Source organism: Leptodactylus fuscus, chromosome 1 (assembly GCF_031893055.1).
Source record: "Leptodactylus fuscus isolate aLepFus1 chromosome 1, aLepFus1.hap2, whole genome shotgun sequence".
NCBI lineage: Eukaryota > Metazoa > Chordata > Amphibia > Anura > Leptodactylidae > Leptodactylus > Leptodactylus fuscus.
The window spans coordinates 160,690,101-160,711,022 of NC_134265.1; the positions used below are offsets into that span (position 1 = coordinate 160,690,101).

Below are 20,922 nucleotides of genomic sequence, written 5' to 3' on the forward strand. Positions count from 1 at the left end.
GAAAACTGACGGGTTTCCATCCCCTGTCAAGTCTCTTGGGGCTAGAAGACGGAGACCCAGCTGGATTGCCTAAAGCGCGCCCTTAGGATAAAAAAAACCCAAGTGTGTAATAAAGATGTGCAATAAAAAATGCAGTTTTTCACAACGTGAGGCCTCAGCCTAAAGGTGCACAGAGCAAGGAGCAACGGAGAGGGCACATGAAAAAGAAACATTTTTAGCTTTTAAATTTTGACATTTGACAGGACAAGATGAAGGTTGACATACTAGTACAGTGGGGGGAACTTTGCAATTGCCTTATGCCATTTTTCTGATGTAAAGGGGTGAAAATACGTTGCATCTTTGGTGCAAGGTCCCTCTTGTGCCAAAGATGCAACATAATTCCTGTATTATCACTCTTACCAGTTTTCTGGCATAAAATATTCTGGAAATCTATGCCAGTTCCTAAATAGTGTAGTTTTCAATTCTTCTTTTTTTTTAAATGTAGATTGTGAGCCCCACATAGGGCTCACAATGTACATTTTTTCTTTTGGGAATATGGGATGGAAATACATGCAAACACGGGGAGAACATATAAACTCCTTGCAGATGGTTTTTGCCCTTGGCAGGATTTGAACACCAGGACCCAGCGCTGCAAGGCTACAGTGCTAACCACTGAGCCACCGTGTGGCCCTAGTGTAGCTTTCCATTCTGACACATGGCCATATCCTCTTGATAAATGAAGGCTGCCTCATACCTGTCAGGCCCTTTATTATGACTGGTATGCAAAACAACAATCTTAATAAATCTGCCCTGGTATCTTTTTCCCATTTTCTTTTTAAGTTAGTGTCCTAAAAACCCCATAGAGATAAAAAAAAGAAAAAAATTAAAATCTTTTTCTTGTTGTATTCATTGGGGGACACATCACCATGGGTATAGATCTGGCCAATAGGAGGCTGACAATACAAACAGCAAAAGAGGTTGGCTCCACCTCTGGGCTATAGGCTCTCCACAGACACTATGCTAACTAGCTTGTACCACAGCAGTAGGAAAGAGATACAAATAAACCTAAAAAAAACAAAAAACACCAACGTGTCCTGGACCCTAAAATGGACTAAAATGACCCACAGCAGGAACAATAATAAACAAAGGTGGGATCTGTGTCCTCCAATGAATACAATGAGAAAAGGATTTTAGGATGACTACAAAAATCCATTTTTCTTGATTATTTCATTGGGAGACACAGCACCAGAGGATGTTCTGAAGCACTCCCAGAACCATATGACCCAAGCTGGCAATGGAAGAATCCACAGAGTGAATCTGTTAGAACTTGGTGAAAGTGTGGACAGAGGTCCAGGTGGCACCTTTGCAGACCTGGCAAGCAGAAGCCTGATGCCAAACAACCCAGGAGGCTCCAACAGCTCTTGAGGAATAAGCAGTCATACAGAAAGACGATGCCCAATCCTTGAACTGATAAGCCTCCCTGATAGCAGACGGTATCTGGAGATGGAAGCCTGGGAAACAGCCAGGTCCTTATGAGGGTGCTCAAAGAGAATGAACAAGACGTGCCAACAATTAAGGCTGTATTCACACAGAGTAACGCCAGCCGTTTTTTGTGTGCTTTTTGCACATAGCGCCGCGTTAATGCCGCGTATACGCCGCGTTAACGCCGGGCAACGCCACCGCTAAATAGCGCGGCGTACACGCGGCGTTAACGCGGCGCTATGCGGCGTTAACGCGGCACTATGTGCAAAAAGCACACAAAAAACGGCTGGCGTTACTCTGTGTGAATACAGCCTTAGGGGTCAAAGAGAGACATATAGACTCGGATCAGTCCAGACATTAAGCTAAAATTGGTTAGCATATTGTCTGTGTAGAGGGTATAGCCCAGAGGCGGAGTTGACATATTTAGCTTTTCCTAGTGTCAGCCTCCTAGTGGCCAGGTCTACACCCATGGTGCTGTGCCTCCTCCCCAATGAAATAAGTGAAAAATGAAATAGGCTGTATATTTACCATCTGGAATAAGAATATTTGGTACCACATGGTCAAACTATAGATGTAATATAAGTCTTGATACATAACCATTATGATTTACATACATTACAGAATGCAAGAAAAACATATAGCCACAATAACTAAATAACATACAGACATACTTTATCATATGTATTGTATTTTTTTTTAGCCAATGCCAATGAGAATTTTCATGTACATGGTTACCAGCGCGCAAAATGAGTGTCAACAGCACAACATTGAAGATCTGGTGGGAATGACTCAAAAATAGATAAACCCTACATCTGCAGGATTTCTGATCAATTAATTCTGAATGCTTGTACACATTAGATGCAAACTTTAGATAAAGGAACATTTTGTTAACAATTCATTCTGGGCTGTTCTGTTTTCCCCTAGTACAAAATCACAACTGTGTGTCCTGATTATTAGTGCATGAGAAAACTAATTACATGCAATGTGCAAGCCTTGCGCTTTCTCTTCTCCCTGTTTACCTAATTCACTGCTAATGCTAATTGTTCATTGAAAAAACGTCTCTTTTTGTAGTTCTCCACACCTTTAATACAAAGCTACTGCAGACCTCTTGCACTTTCACACATTTACAATCAAAACATAATGGCAGTTCTGGGACCAGCATTCAAATGTCAAAGATCAATTATTTTTCTGAGCTTCACGGAGTAGTTTTCACAGCTTTTCCTTCATTCACCAAGAAAGGAAATCCATGAAGGAATATTTACTGTAGTAGTTGTAATTGGTCAACGTAACTTCTTTAGTTCTTCCAGATATATTTTGTCAATGTGTTTTCATACGATGAGAAAATACACAGCAGCCCCACTATTGATTCACCAATAAATCACATGGATGTTACATTATTTCTTTTATTATTAGTGGTATTATTGTGATGTGAGGCCTGGTTCACATCTGCGTTCGGTAATCTGTTCGGGGAGTCCGCATGGGGACACCCTTGAATGAACTACCGCACGGCGAGCAGTGAAAGCACATGAACCCCATAGACTATAATGGGGTCTGTGTGCTTTCTGCGCGGTCTCCCCATGAGTCAAACGAACAGGAAATTAGATCATGAAGTACTTTTCTGTCCATATGTTCTGTGTGAACACAGCGCAGAAAGCACATGAACCACATTATAGTCTATGGGGTCCATGTGCTTTAATAAGCTCACTGTTTGTCAATGCATGTGGTAGTCCGTTCATGGGGATCCCCTTGCGGACTCCCCAAATGGATTACCAAACACAGATATGAACCAGGCCTTATAGCAGGAAAATCTATATAAAACTAATTAAAGTACCTTCTATGGCTGCTTCTACACTTTCCAAAGATGTCTTCCTTCTTTTGCATTGCAGATCCATTTTCATGAAAATCAGTGTTTTACTCTTAGTAAAATTAGCTAAAAAGGGCTTTAGGGGAGTTTCTTCTACTGCTGGGGGTTTACTTGTCTCTAGATAATCAACCCTAAGTGCTATCCAGTTCCTTCCCTGATTTATTGGTTGATATCTTTCACACTTTGTCACGCTTTGTCTGCAGTTAAGGGTAGTTATCTAAAGTGGAGCGTGAAGACCCAGCAAGAGAATAAACTCCCTTAAAGCCCTTTTCATCTAATTTGCATAAGAAATAAATGCAGATTTTCATGAAAACGGAGCTGCATTGCAGAATAAGAATGGCATCTTTGGAAAATGTATAAGCTGCCCTACAAGGTACTTCAGATGCTCAGGAAAGCATGGACAGCACTCCAAGTGGTTTCCAAATGAGCTTGCTTATTTTATTATCACAGTTCACAAAGGTCAAGAGCTCCATAATAATTGCACAAACCAATATTAGACTATCAGATATTGTTTTTGTTACTATCAGATATGCACTGTTATTGCCCTTCATTACGCTATGGGAGAAGTCAAATATATATATCTGTTAGAAAATGGCACAGACATAATGTACTGTTATCATAACTATGAATCAAAATGCTAACACAAGGTATCATGGGAGAAGGCCAAGACTGGTGTCAGGGAGGGAGAAGGGGAAATGGAGTGAAGGGAAGGGAGGAAGAGGAAGAGGATGGGAGAGTGGACAAGGGGGATAGAAAGTTAGGGGAAGGGAGAGGGCGGGGAGGGTACATTCTTATTGAGAGGTCAATGAAGCAAAACACTAGGGCACAGAACAAGGAAATAGACCTAAAAAGTAAAACGTGGTAACATTTTGATTTATTGTTATGATAGTAGGATGTTATGTCTGTGCCATTTTCTAACAGATATATTTGTTGCCTTTTTCCACAGCCTAATGAATGGCAATAAAAGCCACGAAATGATGCATATCTGACAGTCAAAGAAAGCCTATCTGACAGTCTAACATTGCTCTATGCAATTATTAGGCGGCTCTTGACCTTTTGTGAACTATGACACTGTGATGTGATAGTAAAACAAGCAAGCTCATTTGGAAACCATTTGGAGTGCTGCCCATCCTATCCTGAGTATCTGAAGTATTTGGAGGCATCCGGCCGGTCCTCCCTGGAATTAAGCACACAACATTATCTACTGAGAGAGTCCTGCATATACACTCCTCCTTGCCCTACAAGGTACTAACATTAGTTTGATATTGATTTGAATTACATTTGGGTAGATTCAGAATAGCATTATAATATCTGTAATTCCATAATAGACAATACTGTACCCTAATTCAAGGTGTAATTTAATATTATATTGTATTAGGATTTGATAGTTAGGATTAATATAACGACAAGCTGGGTTAGTGTTTTGCCTTTTTGAAATTGATGTGCTGTGAACATGATACATTTTTTGCCATAGTGGCTGTGAACAGTGCCACCAAAAAACGCTTGAATAAGACAGGCACATTTTACAAGCCCAAATCACTGGCACAAAAAGTGCATGTGAATAAAGCCTAAAATATGCTTGATGCACATGACATTTTAAAATGTATTTTCTAGTACAATATATTTAGAAAACTAAAAAAAAGTAGGTTTGATAAACTACACATAGCACATTAGGTAAGATATATCAGTGCTGCTGTATGAATAGGTAATGCCCAATGCAAGTATGTAAGTTCCACCCTGTTTTCCAGACACATATGTGTTAAAAGATGTGGAGCATACCCTTATCCGGTGGAAAGATTCATCACTTACCAACATCCCATTTCTAAAGTAACAAAACTTGCCCAAAATGTTGCCTCAATGGTATTTAGTAAAAAAAATGTCAGGTTATGTAAATATTAATATTATTTTGGGTGCATAAGGCCCTATTCACATCTACGTTTGGGTTTTCATTCAGGGAGTCTGCTTGGGGCCCCCACAAATGGAAGCCTATCTGCATATAAATATGGTTACCTAGGGAAATCCATGGACCCCATAGACCCCTTTGACTTGCATATTTCTCAATAATGGAGTCCCCACAGCCCTCATCTTGCAACTACCATAGATAGAAAGGTGAAAATCGGTCAACTACTTCTTTGGTGGTAAATTGTAAATAAATAGTAGAATTCCATACCATGCGTAGCGTTTCTCTTTATTTCATGTATAGTTTCTATTAGACCCATATCATGCCTCTTGGTATTGTGTATGAATTCACATAGAGTTATTTATTCCATGAATATAACATAGTAGCTCCTCTCAGCCTCTTATTGTACAAGCTCTTTATATTTCCCGATATGAGGCATTATTTAATATTACGATCAAATTTGTCTTGTTTACACCTTTACTTATTGGGGGGGGGGGGGTTATCAATCCCTCTACGCCCGTTTTCTGTCTTAAAGGGGTGATTGTGACATGCATTTGATACAAGGCCCTTTCTTGTATCAGAAGTGTGCTGCGTCCCCTGTTCTTCAAATGGGCAGACTTGAATAGGACGCCTCGGCCTAAAATATTTATTATAACTCGAGCCAGTTTTATGGCGTGACTTATGATAGAAATCTATGTCAGTTCCAATCTAGAGTAGATCTCCATTCTGGTGCACAGGCGCCGGAGCTTTGTTATAAATGACTTATTCCCTGTACCTGCCTTTATTAACACTGGTGTATGAAATACCAATCCTAATAAATCAGTTCCAGTATTCTCAACAATCTTAGCCATCTCATCATATCGCCAACATTTTGTAAAAAGTACTTCTTATACTGAATCACGTCAGCAGTAAATGCTTATACACTTTCTAGTCAATATCTGAAATATACACCTGCCTTCTGTATAGAAATGTAACTTTCATTAATAATGTGGAAACAACTCACGTGTAGTCCGATACTCAGCCACTGTTACAGGATCTGTAATAAAGGATACATCGAGTTAATGGCAATGAAAATCCCGGTGCTGTTTTATTTTATGATGACAAAGCCTGCAATTGCTTGACTAGACCAGAGAAGTTCTTACCAGGTCGCATTCATGTCATTTCATTTTACTAGGCCACCCCCGCACTTTAATATATATTGGATGTTGCTATGTTCAGTGTAGCAGTGTAATGTGCTTGAATTATTTAGGCCGAGTTCATTTTTACTTGTTATGTATTGCCTGAGTACTTTTACATTGTTTTAAACAGCTGTCTGGATTTAACAATTTTAAATTCATTTTTTTTTGTAATTCTATATCCAATACGGCAAATTAATTTTCCAGTGATAACCCCCTCCCCACTTTCATTGTAGAGTTACACATAAAGAGGGGCACAGATACTGCCACACATGGGAGTGAAGTCATTTTCAGCATAACAGCTTTTGGGTGCCCCCTGCAGAGTAGAACACTGTTAGATATCCATGATATTTGTTGATGGACGTCATGCCAGTCCAGCTGTCAGGAACACAGCTGTTGTGTTTCCTTCTGAGTGATCAGTACTGCCGGTGCCCTCCAGCTACTGTGTTTTCTGCTAAGGTCCAGTGGAGAGATGCAAAGGAACTGAACACTTGGCTTCTAAGAGTAAACGCAAAACAAAGATCTCACAACAAATTGCATTTTCGCCACGGCCCTATGTCCTACAATGGAATTGGTTGAATTTGTTCTAGCACACTGGCTGAGGGGAAATCACAACGGAACAGTTTCTTCTGGTGACTGGTAATGTAGTGTGTGCAGAGTTTTCACTTTATTGGAAAAGAGAAGTGCATGTCGTGCAGACATCCCCTTGCATAATTTATCAGTAGCACAGAAAAAAGACAGAATAAGCAGCTCAGAGCCATGCTTCAACTCACTTATGAAAAAAAAGCATGTTTATTAAAAAATGCAGAGGATGCGAGTTCTCTCTGCTCCGGTTCTCTACACATCGGAGCTGAAAATGTGATCATCATGTTGATTAATGCCAAACAAAACACGAGGATGATATCAATGTTTTCCAACATCTTCATTTTCATTCTCAAAGACTAGTCCACATGTTAGAAAGTGCTTTAGTAGAAAACGAATAAACCAGATACAGAGAGAATATGTGAGCACTGCCTTCTCTTCTCATATAGTTTGCATCACGGCATTCATAAAACAGGCAAAGGAGGAAGGAAAAACTTCCTAGTTCATTTATTCTGTTAGACTGTGTGCACACTTTGCATTTTAGTGTATATGTAAAATCCAATAATGTACAGATGGTTAAAAAGTAACCACATTGGCCATTCAGATCAGTCCACAGGCGGCATTTTTAGAGAAAAATGATTGATATACAGTATATTTTTATGGGAAGAGATTCATTACGAACTTGGAACATATGCCTTATAATCTTTGCTTACTCTAAGTCTACTGGGTAGTCCTGGTCAGGGACTGACAATTATCTCTATATGCAGTCATACAGGTAATATTGTCTATAAATGAGTAGGACCACCTACTAGACTCCTAAATCCAAAATGAACAGGGTATGGCACGGTAAGTTTAATTACTGATATATATGCAGGATTCCAGTTTCTCTTATTCTTTGCTTTGTAGAGTTCAGTAAGGTTCTGAAGTCTTGTTCTTCTACCTCTTCTGCTACAACTTCAACTCTGGGTCACGTGTCTGACACTGTTCGGAGGAGCAGGACCGAGCAGGGTGGAGCTGGTGAGGCCATAGAGATCCAGAGCACCAGAATCAAAGGCAGAACACCGAGACTTGTGGCCCACCCCGTGCTCTGCAGATTAAGAATGTGGTCCACGGGAGACCTGTATATACTGTATATTAGTGAGTAAACGTATCGAGGGAATGCACTGGTAAGTTTTTAATATAATAACATAACTTCACTTACTAGTTATACTGAATCTTTTCTCACTATCTATATATCAATTTGTTTAGCTCCTCTTCTTCATCATGCAGATTAAACTGCATTTTCATGTGATAGGATTTTGTTAGCACTAAATTTGTTATAAACCTATCCCAGTACTTTGTAGAGGGAATTCTACAATTTTCTAATCTTCTGTTATTCAGCTTTGGAGCCCAATTTTCATGTAAATCACAATTTATCCTTAGGCAAATTTGGAAAAAAGTGCTAAGACAAGTCTCCACTTTACCCCTTTATTTGTATAAAATAGGGATCTCCCTGAAAATGGGGCTCCAAAGTGGAAAAACAGAAGAATATTTGTAAACTGTAGAATCAACTCTACAAGGAAATGGGATTAGCTTTAATGGTTGTGTCTAATTTATCAAGTATGTGCACGGTTTATTTTAGTTTTTCGCTCCTTTTTTTCAAAAGTGAATTGTTATCCTGACATGGTTTAGGTGATGCACAGATATACGACTAATTCATTATGGAGAACCGACACATTAAGCACATCCTACTTCTGAACTGGCTTTAATAATTCACCAAAAGTCCTTTGTGAATTCTGGATTCTTCCACCCAAGAGAACTGAGGCAAATTTATGAACCAATGTGAGCCATTATGATTAATTTGTCACAGGAAAACATACAATAGATAAAGAATCATACCAGAAAAGAAAGTATCAAACCTCACTGGAATGGTATAAAATGAAGAAATAACCTATGATAACCTATAAATGTCCCTACAGTTTGGTGAGCCCCTCTGGTCCTTGTTGGTCCTATGACAATGGCATCCCATACATCATTCATGTGATTATTTCTGCCAATTACCAGTATCCGACTTAGTGCTTGCACATGGCCATTGAGACCAATGACTCGATGTAATCCTAAAGTGAATGATATATCAGATCCGACAGGGACTCGTTTGGAACTATAAGAACATTGGCTCAAGAGTCAGAAGGGGATTTAAGTGAATATAGGTTACTTATTTTATACCATTTCCTACTTCTACACAAAATCGACATTTAACACTTTTTTCATGTTTGAAAACATAAAAAGCATTTGCTGTAGGGTCCCTATGGGAAATCTATAGTTGCTCATAATGCTGCCAACCCTTTTCCCATTGCTTTCCTTTAACGACACTATAGCTTAAACATGATTTATGATATATGTGGATTTGGGAAAAGATAGAGCATTACATATGTATTCTCAGATTATATAAATGAATAATGGGATTCTTTCATTTTACAATTACTCAGAGCTGGCATTATGCATAGAGTTGGGATTGAAGATCCAGATATATACAAACTCCACAGTGACAAGAACAAATGACTTCAAAGAATTCTTATACTGTTAGGAAAAAGGAACAAAATATCCCAGATGTTCTGCATGACATGCAAACAGGATTCTATGAGAGTTATTATCCTTGCATGGTGGAATGGCTATCCATTGTATGACTATGCCCTTTAAAAGTGACAGTCACAAATACAAATGTCTTGGAATGCTTGCAGATACAAGCTCTTCAATAAGGGTATGGGTGCAAGGACCAGATCAAATCAAGGAAGGCTTCCAAACTATAAAAACTATCAGGTTAAATGTCAGTCTACTACAAGTGACAGAAAAGACTTTCAGACAAGTCTGTTGTTTAGTTTACAGTGTGACGTAACAATAGCAGCCATTTGTTCTTGGCATTTATCAGAAGATTGATAAATTAGTTCATAATAAAACAATATTAAACAGGAGCAAAGTGATTGATGATTTTTATACAAAATACAATAAATAAATATAGACTTCTTTATAAATAAAAGTAAGGCCTGGTTCACATCTGCATTCAGTATTCCATTCAGGGTGTCTGCTTGGGTACCCCCCGAACGGAATACCGAACGCAAAACAAATAATAATAATAACAACAGTGTCTTAGAGCAGGGGTTTTCAACCCATGGTATGTGTACTCCAGGTGGTATGCTGCACAGTGTCAGGAGTTACACATCATGGCTGGAAACCACTAACCAGTGGTTATGCACCATGGCAGATTTAATGAGTAGTTAGGTTCTGGGAATCCTAGGAGGCTAGTGCCACCCAAATCCCCCACCATCTTCAAAAACACAGCACAGTGGGTGCCAAGCAAAGGCAGGCATCAGAAAGTTGTGAAGTCAGGGTTATAGAGATAGGTCTCCTCTATAGCAGTGGTTAGTCTGTGCTTTATTATATATATATATATATATATATATATATATATATATATATATATTAGTATGCTATATTGGTATATGTGTATGCAAGTGTTGTGAAGGGGAGGGTCGGAGGTGCAAGTGATTCTTCCTGTTATTAAGACCATTAACATACTGCAGCCTCAAAACAGATGTCCAACTAAGAAAGTTTTATTGTTTTATGACTAGTTGTTTTTAACTAACCCAGTTGGGCATGCAGAGGGGGTGACCGAAATCAATCTCAGAGGCAAGCAGACATACAGTTTTACAATACACATAGAACACTTCATGCACAAACTCTCTGAGTTGCTGATGAATTACGTCATCCCATACCTCAGAAGTGGGAAGAGGGGGCACTCTGGAAGGGGTTGTGGCTAAGCACAAGCCACAAGAGAGACCATTTCCCTTTCAACTTTGTCACATCTATTAGAGCCAGCAAAGAAGCTGGGTGTGTCCATTTTCCATCAGAAGAGATTCTCCAAGCACCATGGAACCAAGAGAACTCTGAGTATTAGTTTTATTCTGTGTTTTTCCCATTATTTTTTTAGAACTGTTTGCTTGTTTTGTCATTTTGTTCCCTTTGTCTTCCTCATATATATCACTGAACCCTTTGGGTATTAAATCATTAACTTTAATGGTATTTTGCGTTTACTCTATGAATCCATTACTCTCTTGAAGTGTGTGTGCGACTGACTGTTGGAGAGAAGTGCGTATATGTGAGCAAGGTTTTTGCAGAGCCTGGAAAGTCGGTGGTGGCTGCAGTATGTATTTGGGGTGCTTGGACTGTATTCGGGTACGATTTATGCTCATTTTGTAGCCTGAGTGAAGGGTGAGTGCAAGATTCAATGAGAAGAGTGAATTGACTCCTGACATCCACATTTATGTCACGTGCTAGGACAGTCCGTGTGAGATATACTGAATAGAACAAAATAGCTTCTGATCTGAAGAGTGAAAAGCTGGTTGGAAGCTAAAACACCAATATCCCCTTCCCATCAATGGTGCTCTTTCCTCCCTGCAGGGGCTGACCTGAGAAGTTTTTCAAATATAATAATACATTGCAGATTTCCATATCTTATCACTAATGTCTTACAACTCAACAGCTTTTCTGGGAAATGCCAGACTTGATACATATCATTATACCATGGCCGCAGTGGAGCCAACTTTGTCTCTATGCAGTATTTCATAAAAAAGAGTGATGGTGCTGATAATACGAGCAGACTGAGTTACAGTATATTCATAGCCAAATTAGATGGGCCGATACATTCCTGACTAACATTATAAAGTGTGTAATGATTTTTCACCCTTTGGCATTGCCATAAAAGGAAATATTACGGCTAAACAGCAAATATCACTAAAATGATAAAATACATCCCATCTTCTAAGCATAAGAACATGGGCTGTTTCTCATTTCTGACAGTTGTTCATATACTTTCCAATATATTTCGTAATATTCTGTATAAACATTGAATGAAATATTTATGGAGATACAAATGTAATTGCCATTTTGCCAAAGGCTTTATAGATAAAAATATTTCATTGCAATATAAATATGAGAATCTATTAAAAATTAAATGAGGTTAAATATATGCTAAACTTTTCTGATATTTGCAGGATAAAGAATTTTTTTCATCCCAAACCCATAGGATCTATCAAATTATCTACTTTTGTAAATTAACTTGCCAGATTCAATGCAAAATGACAAATGTGTTTCCTGTATGAAGAAAATATACAATAGATTATTTCATATGACAAGGCAACTCCTAAATATATTTTCTTGAGGCAAATCTCCATGATCATTTTGTGTTTATATTTCCTCCATTTTGGGCTAAGGCCACGTAGCAAAACGCAGTTAAAAAACACTGTAGAAAAAAAAGCATTACATTTTCTTCCCCAGTTTTTCATTTAGTTTTTGCTGCATTTTCTCTGCTTTTTTCCTTCCTGTATTAAGTTTATAGGATAAAAGCAGCTAAAATGACAATTTTAAAAAAATGCCCACGTTTCAAAAAGCAGCTTTTTCACAGCTATTTTTTTCCCACAATGTGTGAATGAGATTAACTAAAATCTCATTTACTTTGCTGGTACTGTAAAATGTAGTTTTTTTTACCACTGCGATTCCAGAGCGAGCGGGCAAAAATGTCGTGCTTCCCATTATACTGTACGTGTCTGATGATGACACACTGCACCCGCAGGTAAAGCAAGCTGGCTTCAGATGAGGACAGTGAGTCATCATCAGACATGTACAATATACTGTGTGCTGAGACAGAGGAGAGAGATGTCAGTCAAACAATGAGGGTGGAAGCCCATTGATGGAAAGCAACCCCCATCAACTCCTTTTCTATCCATTTGCATAGGGATAAAGGACAATAGCGCAGTGGTCCTGAATATGAAATACATAATTGTAAACTGTGTTAACAGCCCTACAAGGTACTGTGATTAGTTTATTTTGCACGTGAGTAAATATAGCAGCCACTCTGAAACAGTGTGGCCGCAGTAGGTGCCGTTTCATACTGCAAGGACCTGGCAGAATTGCCCATGATCAGAGATGACTCTGATCGCCAGCATTTAACCACTCAGATGGTTGAGAGTTTTTGTTGCAGATTTTGCTGTGGTTTTACAAGCCAAAAGTGGCGACAATAGCAATGTTAAATATATAGGAAGTGCCAAACACTTCTCCCTTCTGCTCAATCCATGCCTGACTTTGGTTAAAAAAAACTGCAGCAAAATCTACTGTAAAAAAGTTGCTTTTCTGCAACTAGATCGTCGTGTGATATGAGGGAAGACTGAGACAGGACTTGATGAAATCTGAGAGGTTTTTTGTCTGTGCGTAGGGTTTAGAAATAGTGGAGCGTGGGTGGGGGAGAAATTCAGGGTTTCACAAGATTGGTTTCAGTGGGCCATCCAGTGTAAAAGTCCCATGACTTGTTGAGCAATGTATAGCCGTGCAGAGAGGGATAAACTCGACCAGTGGTGGATAGGAAGCCATGGAAGGTTTTCAAGCAGGTTCTGGGATAGATGACATTCAAATTTTACCCATATTTTTTAGTGTTTCAATGATTCTAGTCTAATATGCGGGCCGTTACTACAGCCAAATAATAGTGGACAGTGCATGGGGGCACAAGGCCTTCTTGGATTTTAGCTCTGAAAAGGCTAGCCCTGGCAATCCTTGGTGGTTTCAAGACGAATATAAATTGAGTAAACATGAGCCTAAAGAATGGATAAGGCAAAAAAATCTTTAGAAATAACAGCTTACAATAAACATGCATCAAGAAACATAATCATAGAATAGAGGTATAACTACAATATTAAACATTTAACAATTTTGGGGAACTTAAAACAAACAATGTGCAGGTAATGAAACCTGACTGGAGTAGAAGAGAGGGGGGTCACCTTCTATCTAGTGATCCCAAATAGTTCACGTAACTCTGGTATGCCGTGGAGTATTCTGTTGGAGGGAATAGGGAACATGGAGGGAAAAGGAAAAACCATAGCAGTATGGGAGAACAGCAAGGAGGGGTTTTAAAGCAGCTTTCTGTCCAAGTATAAGGTGCGACAGATCAAGAAACTTAGCTTAGCTCCATCACAATCTCTCTCCACTCTCTGGCTTTCTGCATAATCTCTTCTTTGATAGCATAACAATGAATCCTGCAAATGACATCGCTAGGTTTCAGGGGATCTGTACTCCAAGCACGAAGAGCCCTGTCTGCCCCATCGATTATAAAATCCATTGACAACCGATCAAAAGACAGCCACCACTATTATAATCTTTAAAACTATTGATTTAGTTATATTTACAGAAATATTTCACTTTTAATTGTCAATTCTTCAAGGGTCTTTTTAGGGTTATTTTTAAGTCTCTTTTTGCATAGTTCACTTTGTAGTATAAATTACATGTTCGCTTTCTTTTGAGGACCAGTATGATAATAGTAATAAAGTTTTTGCAGAATAAAACCCCCTTTTTAAAAATATATATATATATATATATATATATATTTTTTTTGTTTGTTTGTTTTGCACTGTGTAAGGTCATTTTTTTGCAGGATGAACTGTAGCTTTTATCTGTACTCTTTTGGGGTGCGTGCAACTTGATCACTTGTCCTTCTATTTTTTGGAAGGCAATGGTAACAAAGACATCAAATTGTGTTTTTTTTTTTTGTATTTTTGTGCTATGGTGTACACTGTGCAGGGCAAACGACATGCTAACTTTGTAGTGTCAGTCATTTCTGATGCGGTGATAGCAATTTTGTCTAGGTTGGTATCTCATTTTATTTGTAACCTATTAAAACCAGGTGTTAGGGAAAATTGTGATTATTTTTGTGATTTTTTAAAGTTATTTTATTAAACTATTTTTAAACTAGTAAAGCTACTTATGTGTTGCAGTATAGTGTATATGTGAGTACTGCATTGACATCCAGTCTTTTAGTCCCAGCCTTTGACTGGGCATAATAGGCTTCCATACATGGCATAGATAGAAGTCATGGTCAGACTTCCAGATGTCAAGGCTACTGCCGTAACCCCACGGGCCACGAGGCTGGCAGAGGGAACCTCCTCCCTTTATCTAACTGTTCTATATGCTGCTGTCACTATTGACTGCACCATCTAAAGAGTTAAACTGCCAGGAATCTAAGATATCCATCCCTGACAATTGTGTATGTGTGTCAGCAAGGTCCTATTGCAACGCCTATGTGATAACCATGACAAATATATCCGTCACTAGTATTAAGTGACCCTTGCTCATGGCATATATATTCGTCATGGAGCTTTAAGGGGTATAAATAATAAGATTTTTGTAACATGCTGTTTTTATACAATATTTACATTGAAATTTTACAGGGAATCTCTTCTGCTTTGCTCTCTTGCTTTCCTTCCTGGAATAAAAAACCTCCTCCTGGGTGTTTCAATACGTTTCTATTGTAAAGCTATTGTAGTACACAGCACGGCGCCTCTGTGAATGCTCATGAAGTTAAGAATTCAAAGGAAAATTACTTTCTTTTAAGTGGCACATGGAGCTCATGCAATTATCGTATATGTGAGCGCTTTCTAAAAGGTGTTCTGTGTTCTTTGCCCTATAGTCTGTTGATGTTCTTATTTTATCTATAATTTTCCTATAACTTATTATGTAAAGCTGTGGTTCCTTAAAAGCAACAGAAAAGCAAAATCAACATCATCAGACAAGAAGCCCGAACTAAAATAAATTATCTCCCCTGCAGGAGTCATTTTACAGAAAGGTTATCCTTAGTTCATGCACAGTTACACCTTAGGAATGGACATAAATAGAAGGTTAGGCTTTAAAAAAAGCTTTTCTCATACTGTGTCTATATAAATACAGATTCTTGAAGTCTGGACTTTGTATTTCCATCACAGCAGGTACTAATTTTGAGTAGTACAACTAAATGTGCAAATGTTTCAAATTATTGTGACTATCTATCTATCTATCTATCTATCTATCTATCTATCTATCTATCTATCTATTTATCTATCTATCATCTATCTCCTATCTATCTATCTATCTATCTATCATCTATCTATCTATACATCTATCTTGCGAAAAGGTTATGGATGTGAACCGAAACGTCACCTTGAAATAAACCCAATGATAACTTTTGGATATTTTGGAGTGCTGCCATTTTGTTTATCCACGTATAGGAGGGAGTCACCCTCTTTTGGATTTGCACCCATAATGCTTTGTTGTGCTGCCTTGAACTTTTTATTTATCTATCTATCCATACATAAAATCCAAGAGAAAACTACAAATTTTAAAATTTATTTGCAAATCCACAAATTTCAAAATTTTCATAATTTTTTTTCTTTTCTTATTATGATTAAATTAACAAAACAGACCTAACATTATATATAATATCATAGAATTTAAAATGTATTACCGTATTTTTCGGACTATAAGACGCATTTTTTTTCCCCAAAAATTTTGGGGGAAAAGAAGGGTGCGTCTTATAGTCCGAATGTGGCGCCTGGCACCCGCTGCAATAGAGAGGCGGATGCAGGCAAGGGATAGATGCAGGTGCCGGGGCCTGAGACATCGCTGCGCTCCTCTGCCCTGCATGAAGCCAGCAGCGGGAGGAGTGATGCTATTCCGCTCCTCTGTCCCCCCGCCGCTGGCTTCATGCAGGGCAGAGGAGCGCAGCGATGTCTCAGGCCCCGGCACCTGTGATGGCTTCTATCCCTCGCCGGCATCCGCCTCTCTAGTACAGCGGATGCCGGGTCAGTATCAGTGGCCCCTTCTCCCCCGGGGCCGGTCCCCACCGGCCCCATACCTGTGAAGTTGCAGGCCGGCTCCTGCGCGGTGATATCGCAGGAGCCAACCTGTTCGGGTGACAGCCGGGAGCCTAATGAAGGCTCCCAGGCTCCGCCTCCTCACAGAGGAGCCTCCGGCAGAACCAGCGTTGATTGGCCGAATGCTGTACACTGGCGAATGAACGCTGGTCAATGCATTCCTATGACAAAAAAGTCACTTCCCTCGTAACAGCAAGCTGCCAGCTCTCCTGACTAGCAAGGACGAGCCTGCTGCAGAACCAGCGTTGATTTGCCGCAGTCTCGTTTTTGCTAGTTGGGAGAGCTGGCAGCTCGCGATTAAGAGGGAGCTTACTTTTTATCAGCGCAACTGCAAGCGCTGTGCGGTTAAAGTGCATGGACACCATAGACTATAATGGGGTCCGTGCGCTTTAACTGTACAGCGCGCCTCCTAAACACTCTCCTCCTGCTATTCGTGGACTTGGTGACTCTCCTTTAGTCGAATAGTGGTTTCCCCTAAAACGACCATTTTTTCCCATAGACTATAATGGATTTCGATATTCGATCGAGTAGTCGAATATTGAGGCTCTACTCAAAACAAATATCGAATCTCGAATATTTCACTGTTCGCTCATCTCTAGTCATGTGTGCTAATATGAAAACCATCTGTTTTCCATGTAAGTAGGAGTGTCATTTATTAAATAATAGCCTCAAGACTGTACGATATATAAAGCATGTTTAGTGTCTGAGATCTGAGCCAGTATCATCATTGACCACGTCTATGTTTCATTGCAGCAAACAACAAATGGGCTTGAAATGCAAGAGGATGAAGACAATGGAAGATCATGCAGCAATAACCGAAACAGAAAAATCATGCTCACTAAATAAAATAATGACAGTTTATTGATACGTGCATAAAACGATACATATAAAAATAAAGACACAAGGATATATAGAATGGAGATACCACATAATACAAAGCCAAATGGACCAGATAGGGATGTATACAAATAAGTGATAACAATACGACAGTAGGGAAAGGCAAGTACGCTATGAACGAATACTGTCAGTGTCTACAGTAATAGAATATAGCAGGGTAAAGAATCCAATAATCAATAAATAACAGCATGAGAACACATAGTGTTAATTACCTTAAGACCTAAGAGGCTCATAACATTCATAGAATATAATGTAACCTACATATGGTCTCACCTGGCCACACTCCACCCCATAGGTAATCAACACTATGTGTTCTCATGCTGATATTTATTGATTATGGGAATCTTTACCCTGTTATATACCATTACTCTGGACATGGGTCTGTCTGTTTCATTCAGTACAGATTGTAAAATAGACAAATGAACAATTAATAGTCCAGATAAGAATGAATCGGCGAGACTATTGAGGTTTTTTTTGATGGTTTCAAAGAGAGAAAAGGGGCAATTTCTGGAGATGATTTTGAGGTGCAGGTGACAAGAGCGTGCCATTGACTGAATTTGTAGAGGTCTGAGTCAAATACAACCACAAGATAGCGGGCATACTGCTTAGGGTTATGGCAAGACCAAAGATGGAATGAAGATATTAGGGTTAGGTTGGTTAAAAGACAGCGAGTAAGTTCAGCTTTTGAAAGATTCCATTTCAGAGAAAGAGAAGACATGATGGTGGAGACAGCAGAGAGACAGCCACTGATGGGACAGTGTCTGATTTGGTAGTCTAGATAGACAGACAGACAGAAATAACAATATCATATGTACTATTTCAATACTGACTTCATTTTAGAGAACTTGGTATGTTCTTTATCCCTCTTAGTCTAAACTATAAGAATTTCAAGTAATGACTATATTATAATCATTTGTTTCCTATTTTCAGTTCCATTAACAAAATTGGAAACAATCAACAGTGTTAATACCAATTGTATTTTTAGTGGAAAATAAAGGGAATAAAATACTATTAAGAATAAACCCTTAGGTAAAATATTTCAGTGTTATCACAACTAGATTATATAACCATTCACTTTTTATCTTATAAAGAGAGAAATGGTTATTAACATAGAGCAATGTTAAATCATTGCCTTTTGGCTACGATGCAAGTGGAATAGTATTTGATCTAAGAAGATTTTAGTAAACAAATGAAAGTTCCTTTGAGAGTGATAATGAAAATAATATGAATATTGATGATAACAATTGAAGAGGAATAGCTTTATATATTCTCATTATGGTAAGTAAATGCAACTTTGTTAACTCCTTGGAGGCAAGGTCTGTTTAGCCCTGGGGATATGAACAATTTCTTTGAATTTTTTTGGAAGTCATAATGTTTTAATTTTTTTTGTTCAACTTACCTGTATGAAGCTTTAGTTTTTGCAGAATGAGATCTATTCTGTGCAGGTCCATTAGCATTTCATTATATTAACATTTATCTTTTATGTATTAAGGCACTTCTGAATTTTTCCAGAAATTTAAGTATTTCTCCGAGAAAATTATTGCAATTGTACATGTTTTGTAATACAAATGTTTATTTCCTTTGTGTGTATTGGATCAACAGAAAAAACAGAGACAAAAAGACAAATTGTACATCATTTCAAAACTCCAACAATGGGCTGGACAAAACTGTTGGTACTTTTTCAAAATTGTGGGTAAATAACTTTGTTTCAAGCAAGTGATTATTGTTCAGACTCACCTGTGGCAAGTAACAGGTGTGGGCAATATAAAAATAACACCTGAAACCAGATACTAAGGAGCGAAGTTGGCTCAATCTTTGCATTGTGTATCTGTGTGTGCCACACTAAGCATGGAGAACAGAAAGAAGAGAAGAGAACTATCTGAGGTTTTGAGAATCAAAATTGTGGAAAAATATCAACAATCTCAAGGTTACAAGTCCATCTTCAGAGAACTTTATTTTCCTATGTCCACGTTGCGCAACATAATCAAGAAGTTTACAACCCATGGCATTGTATCTAATCTCCCTGGACGTGGACGGAACAGCAAAATTGATGAAAGGTTGGGACACAGGATAATCTGGATGGTGGATAAGCAGCCCCAATAAATTTCCAGAGAAATTCAAGCTGTCCTGCAGGCTTAGGGTGCATCAGTCTCAATGGGAACTATCCATTGAGATTTGAATAAAATAAAATGCTATGGCAGGAGACCCAGGAGGACCTCACTGCTGACAGATACATGAAAAGCTAGAATGCAGTTTGACAAAATGTGCCTCAGTAAGCCAAAATCCTTCTGGGAAAAGTCTTGTGGACACATGAGACCAATATATAGATTTTATATACATCATTCTACTGATTACCGAAAATGGAATGAGGTCTACAATGAAAAGAACACAGTAACAAATATGTTGGAGGTTCAAATATGTTTTTGGTGTTCTTTTGCTGCCTCTGGAACTGGATGCCTTGACTGTGTGCAAGACATCATGAAATCTGAAAAATCACCAAAGGATTTTGGGTCTCAATGTAGGGTCCAGTGTAAAAAAGCTGAGTTTTCATCCTAGGTCATGGGTCTTCTAGCAGGACAATGATCTCCAAACATGCTTCAGAAAGCTCCCAGAAACAAATGGAAACAAAGTGTTGTCCCATTGAACACAAGTGGAGATATCTTAAAATTGCTGTTGGGTGGAGGTACCCATCAAATATGAGAGACTTGGAACAATTTGTAAAAGGAGAGTGGCCCAAAATTCCAGTTGTGGGATGTAAGAAGCTTGTTGATGATTATAGGAAGTGATTGATTTCAGTTATTTTTTCCAAAGGGTGTGCAACTAAATACTAGGTTGAGAGTGCCAGTAATTTCGTTTTGTGCATGTTTGGAGATTTGAGTGAAATTTCTGGCTTTTTTGTTCTCAGTTTTATTATGTGTTGTTCCAATATACACAAAGGAAATAAATGTACATAACCGAAAAGGTGTAGTTGCAAAAATTTTGTGGGAGAAATACTTCATTTTCTATAACAATTTCAGGCTTGCTAACAATTGCGGCCATGACTGTATATTTTTGGTTTTTTTACAGCATGTATAATGATTATAAATGTTATAAATGTATTGTATACATTATTTTGTTGGTGACAGTATCAGTTAAATGTATTATTTTGTGTCTTGGGACGTACAGTTAATGCAGTTTATTAATTTTAAGCACAATGTATGCTGGTGTGCATTTACTATTACTTTTTTTTATTCACATATGAGAGTGTTGCATTTTATATTTTTTCAACTGCTGTATAACTTGCTGACCTGAAAACTTTTATTTTGTTTTTCTACCTATAATGTACTAGCCTGTGTA

At 38.4% G+C, this 20,922-nt stretch overlaps 1 protein-coding gene across 34 annotated transcripts in view; it reads right to left on the bottom strand.

Moving 5' to 3' along the window:
* PTPRD (protein tyrosine phosphatase receptor type D) overlaps positions 1 to 20,922 on the bottom strand; it is a 1,471,303-nt gene that overhangs the window by 560,351 nt on the left and 890,030 nt on the right. For all 34 annotated transcript variants that reach the window (XM_075278421.1, XM_075278482.1, XM_075278474.1 and 31 more), the window contains one exon: positions 6,229 to 6,261. The gene's annotated coding sequence lies outside the window, so the exon portion shown is untranslated. The remainder of the gene's footprint in view (positions 1 to 6,228; positions 6,262 to 20,922) is intronic.